Source organism: Electrophorus electricus, chromosome 6 (genome assembly GCF_041902795.1).
Source record: "Electrophorus electricus isolate QZ-2024a chromosome 6, ASM4190279v1, whole genome shotgun sequence".
NCBI lineage: Eukaryota > Metazoa > Chordata > Actinopteri > Gymnotiformes > Gymnotidae > Electrophorus > Electrophorus electricus.
In genome coordinates, this window is record NC_137502.1 from 32,987,527 (window position 1) to 32,996,698 (window position 9,172).

General features: G+C 38.2%; 1 long non-coding RNA gene across 1 annotated transcript; it reads right to left on the reverse strand.

The window, feature by feature from the left end:
- Positions 1–5,893: 5,893 nt before the first annotated feature.
- LOC145658632 (uncharacterized) lies at positions 5,894–8,966 on the reverse strand. The gene is made up of 3 exons (XR_014124298.1): positions 7,747–8,966; positions 7,363–7,422; positions 5,894–6,183 (listed from the first exon to the last, which is right to left on the reverse strand). It is a non-coding gene; the product is annotated as an uncharacterized LOC145658632 (long non-coding RNA).
- Positions 8,967–9,172: the final 206 nt, after the last annotated feature.

The following is a 9,172-nucleotide window of genomic DNA, read 5'->3' on the forward strand; positions in this document are numbered from 1 at the left end:
AGTCAAACAATGCCTTTTTAAAAACGCAACTATCATTTGCCCTGATTGTAGTTCTTCATCAGAATATTTGGCAAAGCCAGTTTTATAAAAATCCTTGAAACTAGTGCTGAAACTTTGAGGCTTCAGCTGACAATCCAAATAATCATGAGGCAAAAAACAGTTGAAAAATCCTTTGATAATGCATTTCTGGGTTCTTTGTGGGCCTAGCGACAACAGCAGCATCTGTTCATGTCTTTTTTGTAAATATAAATCCTAATTTTTTGCCAAGGAATCGTGGGAAGATCTCTGATTTGGACAATATTCTGTACGCTGACACAAAACGTACCAAACACTTTTCAGGAAATTATTCTGTTTTTGGTCTACACTTGTATCTGTCTGTAATGCTGTTCATCCAAAGGTTCTGATTATCCTCATCATATACAGCTCTCGTTTGTATTACATGAAGTGGTACACTCATTCTTGCTACATTATCTCCGGTTGGATGCCTCTTTCAATTTCATGTTAGCAAGACACTTTTTCCTGAGGTGAAACTTTTTTTAAAAAACACACTTCGCAGTGTCTGTAAAGCCTGTTAAGCATCAAGATTGCCTTGCTCTGTTGCTTCTTTCTGAGTATGTCACCATAATGACACTAAACACTTGGGAAAGGGAGGATCCAATAAAAAGAGGCTTTATTCTTTTCATAGAGCAGGCTACTTGATCGTTGAGCGCTAATAATAAAGACAGGGTGTCTTCGCAACCATACAACATATGCTTGGTAGGCAAGTCATCCAAACAGCCTGTGATCTGGAGTGAATACAAGGCGTATGCTTTCGTTGAGAACAGCGAGACTTATTAGCGCCAAATCCAAAATCAGAGTCGTAGTCATGGTCCAAGGTTATTGAACCAATACGGAGAGTATGGGTATACACAATAAAATGGAACAATACACACAAAGACAAATGGGAAGCAGGCTACAACGAAATAACACAAACACAAGCAGTAATATAAATACAAGCAGTGATATGAACAAACAACTAATGCAAGTGATCACAAAAAAGGCATGGATTAACAAACGAGACTGAACAAACACAGGGTTTATAAACATGTACTAATGAGAATTAAACAAGAGACAGATGATACAAATGATGGGCAGAGAAAATGAAACTAAGGATGAATCAAAATACAGAAGCAAAACAAATACATGAGACAGGGTAACCATGGAGACAGAGATACTAGGGAGGTGCCAATCATGACAGCCTAAAGGATCATTAATTCTGCCTGCATCTGTAATGCTAAGGTAGAGGCAAAAAATTCATGGGGCCCCCTTAGGGAACTCAAGTCTCATACTGTCATTTAAACTTGGCACATTTCCGCTGATGTAAACTTTGTCAGCCCTCTGGGACCACCCACTGGCCCGCGGTTCCAAGCAGTTGCCTGCCTTGCCTGTTGGCAAGCGGTGCCGCTAGCTTTCCAACATATGAAAGCCAACATTTGAAAGTCAGGCAACCAGCCAGCTGGGGGGAGAAAGAAGGAATACCTGCGTTAGAGAGTTAGAGAGTTGGCTAACTTGATCAGAGGAACCCTCTAGAGGTGACCAATAAGAGAGTGCCCGGCCCCGCCTGCATAGGGGTCGGACATTGAAAGAGGGAAACGGACTCTTGTACATGTGATTTTTTTTTTTTCATTTTAAATACATTTTCAAAAATTCCAAACACTTTTTTCACTTTGCCATTATGGGGTATTTGTGTAGAATTTTGAAGGGAAAAAATTTATTTAATCCATTTTGGAATAAGGCTGTAACATAACAAATGTGGAAAAAGTGAAGTGCTGTGAACACTTTCTGGATGCACTGTATACAGTTTTGTGTGTACCATTTATTTATAGAACTATACAGCTAAAATAATTATTCATGCATTTAATACACTACAAACTCACATTGCATATAAATAATGTACCTTCAACTTCAATATTCGAGTCAAATATTCTTTCACCAACAGGCAATTTCCCCAAAATACAGGGAGAGTATAAGAATGAATGACAATGTTAAGGGTTGCAAAGAAACAATTTCCAACCTACATACATTTTTAAAAAATAATTCTATTAGTTCATGAAAAGTTAGTGTAGGACAGACAATTAAATACTTAGACACCATGGTGAACATATTAAATTCATTTTGTTATTTATCCATTCAAATAAGTACACACAACCTTGCACATAGAAACACTGGCAGCTCAATTTATATGAAGGCTGAATCTATTTTAAACACCAGTATCATATGAGGTCATATGGTATATTAAACAATGGTGAGTAGTCTGGCTAACAATTTTAGATCTGGATGTGTATAATATAAAGAAGCAAAGTTTGTATTCCAAACATGTCTTGACAGATCAACTAGCTACGTCTGAAGAAAATCGAAAACTAAGCCAAATAGCATTTTCAGTGAACAATTTTAAACTATTGAGTAACCAAATAGCTGAAATACTTTCACTTGAAGCAAATCATTTATCAGAATATATAATCCCAATTTCATTAATTAACCTCAAATCAGATAACTATTTTTAGAAACAGTAAGCAAATATGGGCATAACTCACCTCGTATCGGTGTTTGTTGCTACCTGAAGCTAGCTAAACACTATTAGCATATAACTGAGTCAGACAGCGTGTTGCTTACTCAGATTTTCTTGAATTATACGAAAGGTTATGAACTACTTTACAATGCAAAAATCACTGGAAAATAAGACGATCTATTTATGCTAACCCGAACATGTGCTGTCCACTATCTCAGCTACCATGATAAATAACCTTGAATTAGTTAACGTTGTAATAGAAAGTTTACACATAAAATATTTACAATTACTAATCTGGGCATCTTTTTTTTTCCTACAGGTAAACACAACTTTTAAAGAATGAATCTGTTTATCATGGCAGCTAAGATAGCTAACAATGGACAGCGTACACCGTGTGCTTATAAATCGGGTACTCGAGGTTAAGACACATAACCTACAATATTAACTAAATCGTACAGGAACACAGCTAATAGTAACCTAACTAACGATAGATAGAACTAGATAGCCATTTTCATAAGGCAGGTACACAACGTAAGTGCAGGTTAGTGGAAACCGTATGTAACTAGTTAGTACCGACGAACTTACTAGCTAAGTGTTAACACAGGCTGTCCACCAAAATGTGCTTTTAACATTACCGAGCTACGGTAGGAGCTAGGTAGGTTAGCTAACTAGACAACTGCCTGACTAACTAGCCGCTAGCGTTTGTTAACCTAACTAACTTCTAACACACGCCTCCGTTCTTCATTTTGCTCATTGTGTATCTCCTTTAAAACGTTAATTCAAAGACAAACAACTTCATCAAAATCAACAATTAAAACGTTAATTCAACGACAATCAATTTCATCAAAATCAACAATTAAAACCCAACTACTTCAAACTACATCCACACATTTAGAACAACTGTCAAATGATACGTTATTTACAGCGCACACCTTAACTTAGTCTGGAGGAAAAATGAATGGGACTCAAGCCAGATGTGCAGATGAGCGAGCTTTATTGGTTATGTCCCTTATGCATCGAGGGAGAGAAGCCCCTGACAGCTAAGGGCCCCCCTTAAGGGGGGGGGGGGGGGGGTTGCGAAACACACCCCCGTGCTTCATTGCTTATCTTTTCTGCAAAGAACAGTTGTTAACCTTTGGAATTTTAAATCTGCCCGACAACAGCTAAGCAATAACTGTCATACTTCTGCTTTTTCATCAGCTGCATCATCACTTCTCTAATCACTTCTTTATTCGCGCCTTCCTTACAGATTGGTCAAGGCAAGGACGAGGGTCATGTAAAGGTCACATATTTTCTCATTTCTTCTTTTAAACAAGCATTTTTCCCTCACCTTTTAGCAACGAGAAAATAATTTCCCATGTCGCACACATTTATACATCAGTACTGAAACAGTTGAGCAGGCAGAACACTTAAAAAGAGCATTAAACAGTTTAAATTAAAAGACCACACTTCTGTCATATGCCAGTAAAACAAAGGATTGGTATTACATTCTTAAACAACACTTACACGTTAATTCTGCCATTTTACATCAATAATAGATAACATACAGATATGATACATTTTGCTTTAAATCTTATAATGGAATAGTCAGTTTTAGGCAAAGTTTTAGGCATTTAAACAGCTATCATCAATGCTCATCAAAGCATATTTGAAAATTCTACAGACAATTAGACATTTTCATTCATATCTTTTATCCACATCAGAAAAAGATGAGTCAGATTTCACCAAACTTCACCCGTTGTCTGCAATGACTGATAGACAAGTATCAACAGACAGTATTGCACACTTGGAGTCATTCTGTAATTAATCCAGGATTCCTGCACTTGACAAAAGGTCTGATCAATGGAGATGGCAACAGAGTTTATTTTCACAGCATGCATCTCAGGTGGTGTAGCGCAGACCAAAAAAGTGAACTAGGACAGCTGTCACTTGTAGAGTTTTAGCACTACATTCAACCTCCTGCTTCGTGATAACAACAGTTTTTTAAAAAAAATCACTGTATAAATAAATTTGACTTTGACTACCAGCCAGAAGACCGATTGAAGCCTCAGTTAGAAACAAATAGATATTTCTTTAAGTAACAATAACAAAGCGTATATAACAATTAAAAAACAGAAAACCTATCTTAATACATAAGGTACAATATAATGTACATCCTTCACATTCTGTCCATTGCAATGTAATTACTTAGTAATATCAATATATGGCCCCATCTACCAGTTAAACACTGGAACTGACTCAATGACCAACATAAATAAGAAAATTCAACTTCTGTAACATGTACAAAACATATATAAAGATGAAAGAGTAATGTACAAACAAAAAACCTCTCTAAAGTGGCATACAACGCAATATAACGGAAAGACTAAGTATGTGAAATGTCTCCCTACAATCCACTATCAGCTTTTAAACCTGTAAAAGTCATATAGCTTTTACTATTTACAATGTGGAGAGAAGTGATAAATTAACCAGATTTACAAATATGAGTCATGTCAAAAACTGCTCTACTTTCCATGTATTGTGATTTGCTTAAAATCCATGACTTACTGTTCAAAAGCCAAAAGGTCAATATGTACAAAATTAGGCTAATATCTTTCAACACCCTTCATCAAATTTCAGTGCAAATTGGAGACCTTTGAAAATTCTGACCACATTGGGCAGTGTCTCTGAGGTCAAAATATACCAGAAACAAAAATATTGTGGCTATATTTTTCTGATACCCATAGTGTCAGGTTCTCATTCCTGAGCTTCCCATGTCTCCATGGTAAATGTTTTACTTCGGTGTTTTCTCATTCTCGTTTGGAGTCTCCTATTTTAGCTGGTCAATCTCTTAGGTTCTCGCTTAGCGTCTTAAGGTTTCTTTGCGGCCCCTGGTTGCTTAGTGTTCTCTCAGTCTCTCGCTATGTCTCTATTTCGGTTGCGCGTATTATGTTTCGGTTTGCCTATGTAATTATGGGTTCCCTTCGTTCGTCTTCGTCTGGTTAGTATTTCTGTTTTCCTCATTTATTTGGGCAATGTCTATTTGTTGCATGTATGCAAGCAAAATTCCCATTGTTACTAAAGTTCATTAGTAACCCATTGTTGTATCTGTTATGATTCGTTGTCACGCCTCTCTCAGGTGCTTTGTGTTTTGCCTCATTCGTTACACCACCTGGGGTTGGTATGTCATTACTAATCCTTTATAAGCATCCTTTGTTTTCGTGACTGTTTGCTTGCTCTTTTTTCCTGCATGTTATCTGACCGTGACAATTGTTTCAATTTTGATTTACATATATGACACTGACAAATTGATTTAACTAATGAGACTGATTTAATTGAGGCAGAGTAAATCATATTTAGTGTAATAGATTAGTAGGTAAAACCCCTACAGGTGAAAGATATCTACTCAAATAATACAATCAGTTTCACTTGTTTGTTCATGCCTGGGCAATAACATTTTTACTTTACAGATGTTTCAAGAAATAAATTTTAATACACATTCTGGCAGATTACACATTATTTATATTTATCATATTTTGTGTTGAAAAAGATAAGGAAAAATCTATTGAAAACAGTTCATGCAGTGATGTGCCATGTTAAAATATCATAATGGTTCGTGTGCTCTGATGGGGCAGAATGAACAGATCCACTGCTCCCTAGAAACACACACACATGAATCAAAAGTCAGAATATTGACTTATTTGTTTTCTCTCCATTTCCATTCTTTTATGTCTCTCTCTCGCTCATCCCTATAGAGCTAGTGTGTGGCAGTGATGATGAAAAGCTGGAGGGCACTTATCACAACACACCAGATCTTCATGAGAGTTACAAATGAAGCATTCATCATCATTATCTTGATACAGCTGAACACACACACACACACACACACACACACACACACACACACACACACACACAAACAGCACCACGCAGATTGGGTTCCTTCATCCAAAAAAAGGTGGTATAGACTGGACTATGTGTGGTATAGACTGGACTATGCAGTGTTTATGTGGAACACACTGCATTATTTGTTATGGATTACAATGGAATGCCAGGATTCTTCCAGAATATTTAAGAAAAGAAGATGAACTTGGGTCTAAAGAATCCTAACTCAACACTAAAAGATTACCACATAAGGCAAGATTACCACATATGAACCACCTATGAACCTTTTGACCTATGAATGATGGGTTTCTAGTCATGTGTATAACATTGTATAAGTTTCGTACACACACACACAAACCTGTAGCAAAGCGCTTTTTGTGTAGAGTTCCTGTCTCTGTGAAACATTTAACGGGAATAGGATTACTATTGAACAATGCCATGACATCATCATCATCTTCCTCATCATCTTCACTGATACTAGTCTCATAGTCTGAGATGGACTCTGAGGTGATGTCTACAACCAAAATAATATTATTTTGGATCTGGGGACGTTAAAAGACACTGACACCAGGGTAGTGAATCAAGAGAGTTCCACTTTATTGAGGAAATAAAGTTTTTTGTTTGTTTGTGATCATTGTATACTTGTAGCTTTATTACTTCAAGTCACATCACTAAGGTGACTAAAGATATATCAAATACATTATGGCAACTTAGGTCACCTTGAATGTTATGCTGTCATGTTAAGATAAATACATACATTAATTTTTGCCCTACATATGTCATAGAGGTATTTTTGAAGTTACCCTGGTTAGACTGCACACATTTACACTACTAGTACAACATAATCTATCAGTATGTGATGAACAGTAAGTAACAGCATGAATATTTAGAGGTTGGAGTAAGAGGTGAAGATAAAGATAATGTAAGTATTAAAGAAGTGCAAGACTTACTGTAACGCGAGGTGTCCCGAGTGCCACAGGGCGAGGGGCAGGACGCACAGACACCAACGTCTGGGACGTACATTTATTAACATTTAAACATAAAACACTAATGGCACTCAAGAATTACACACGATTAATACAAACAAGAAACGGTTAACATTAAACAGACAGTAAACACTAATACGATTAAGATTGACAAAGAGAATATTACATCAAAACATTTACTACATTACATCCACAATGACCAACACTCTGCACACCTCGACGCGGGTTTAAATACATATAGACAAACAACGTTCAGGTGTGCAGGTGTGGCCATAAACAGATCCTCCCACTATACGTGGCTGGCCACACCACGTGATTCGCGGGAGGCGAGCGTTCCGTGACACTTACCATTGTGCTGGGGTCTTTACTAAACACACAGTTTGTGTCCTCCTTATACATACGCAACAGAAAATACTCACAGTGCTGACAAAGGAACACACAGACACACACACACACAGACACACACACACACACACACACACAGCAATTTGTCCAATGTTTCTCCTAAATGCAGTCAGCAGTGGTGCAGTGCCACTGATAATTTTCTGAGGCAGCTGCTTTGAACTTATTATAATTATCACTCCAAATGCAAACCATGTACATTAACGGCATAGGTGAGTGAATGGATCTGTGCACTTAGAGGAGAGCAACATAAAACCGTGCCCTCACAAACTATAAAAGCCATGTGTGGCTTTTCTGTGGTAGGTGTGTTTTATGTATGTGTTTGAGGGCAGGGTTACCAGGATGTACTGAGAAACCGGACTATTCAAAACTTGTTCTTCAGTCATGCTAATGCAATGCCACCAGTGTTGGTTATTCTTCAGCACACAGTAAATGCACATCCACTTTTCACTGTGTGCCAACACACACAATGCACAAATAACACAATTGTGCAATATTTCTATAAGGTTAGTGGTTAACAACCCCACACAGCTTATTATTTAGGAACTTTGGAAATCAACAACCTATCAAATAAATCAAATGAAGAAACTCGTTTAGGAACCTTTACACCACAAAGTTTACAAACAAATCCAGACAAACATATATATTGTATATTTTAGTAGCTGAGCTGATGCTGTTTACATTTTGGTCATTTATCAGATGCTCTTATCCAGAGCAACTTTCAAAAGTTCTTTGTCATTTACTCATGAATGTATCCTAGCCAGTATAGTAGGTTAGAGTTCAAGAGACCATTGAACTTGCTGTTAGAAACCTGCTCTTTTAGTCATGAGCATCAACCAGGCCTTCAAATCCCCTCCCCAACGCTCTAAGCCCAGCGAGTCATGCTGCACACTTGGTAAGTGGGTATGTTTAAACCCCTTTCTTCATTAACAACAACAAAAAGCAACTAGTGGATAACAACCTGTGAGAACACATACTTGTCCATGTGCTCAGTTCCACCTATACTGTGTCCGTGTTCTGAGTTCCACCTGTGCTGTGTGCGTGTGCTCAGTGCCACCTGTGCTGTGTGCGTGTGCTCAGTGCCACCTGTGCTGTGTGCGTGTGCTCAGTGCCACCTGTGCTGTGTGCGTGTGCTCAGTGCCACCTGTGCTGTGTGCGTGTGCTCAGTGCCACCTGTGCTGTGTGCGTGTGCTCAGTGCCACCTGTGCTGTGTGCGTGTGCTCAGTGCCACCTGTGCTGTGTGCGTGTGCTCAGTGCCACCTGTGCTGTGTGCGTGTGCTCAGTGCCACCTGTGCTGTGTGCGTGTGCTCAGTGCCACCTGTGCTGTGTGCGTGTGCTCAGTGCCACCTGTGCTGTGTGCGTGTGCTCAGTG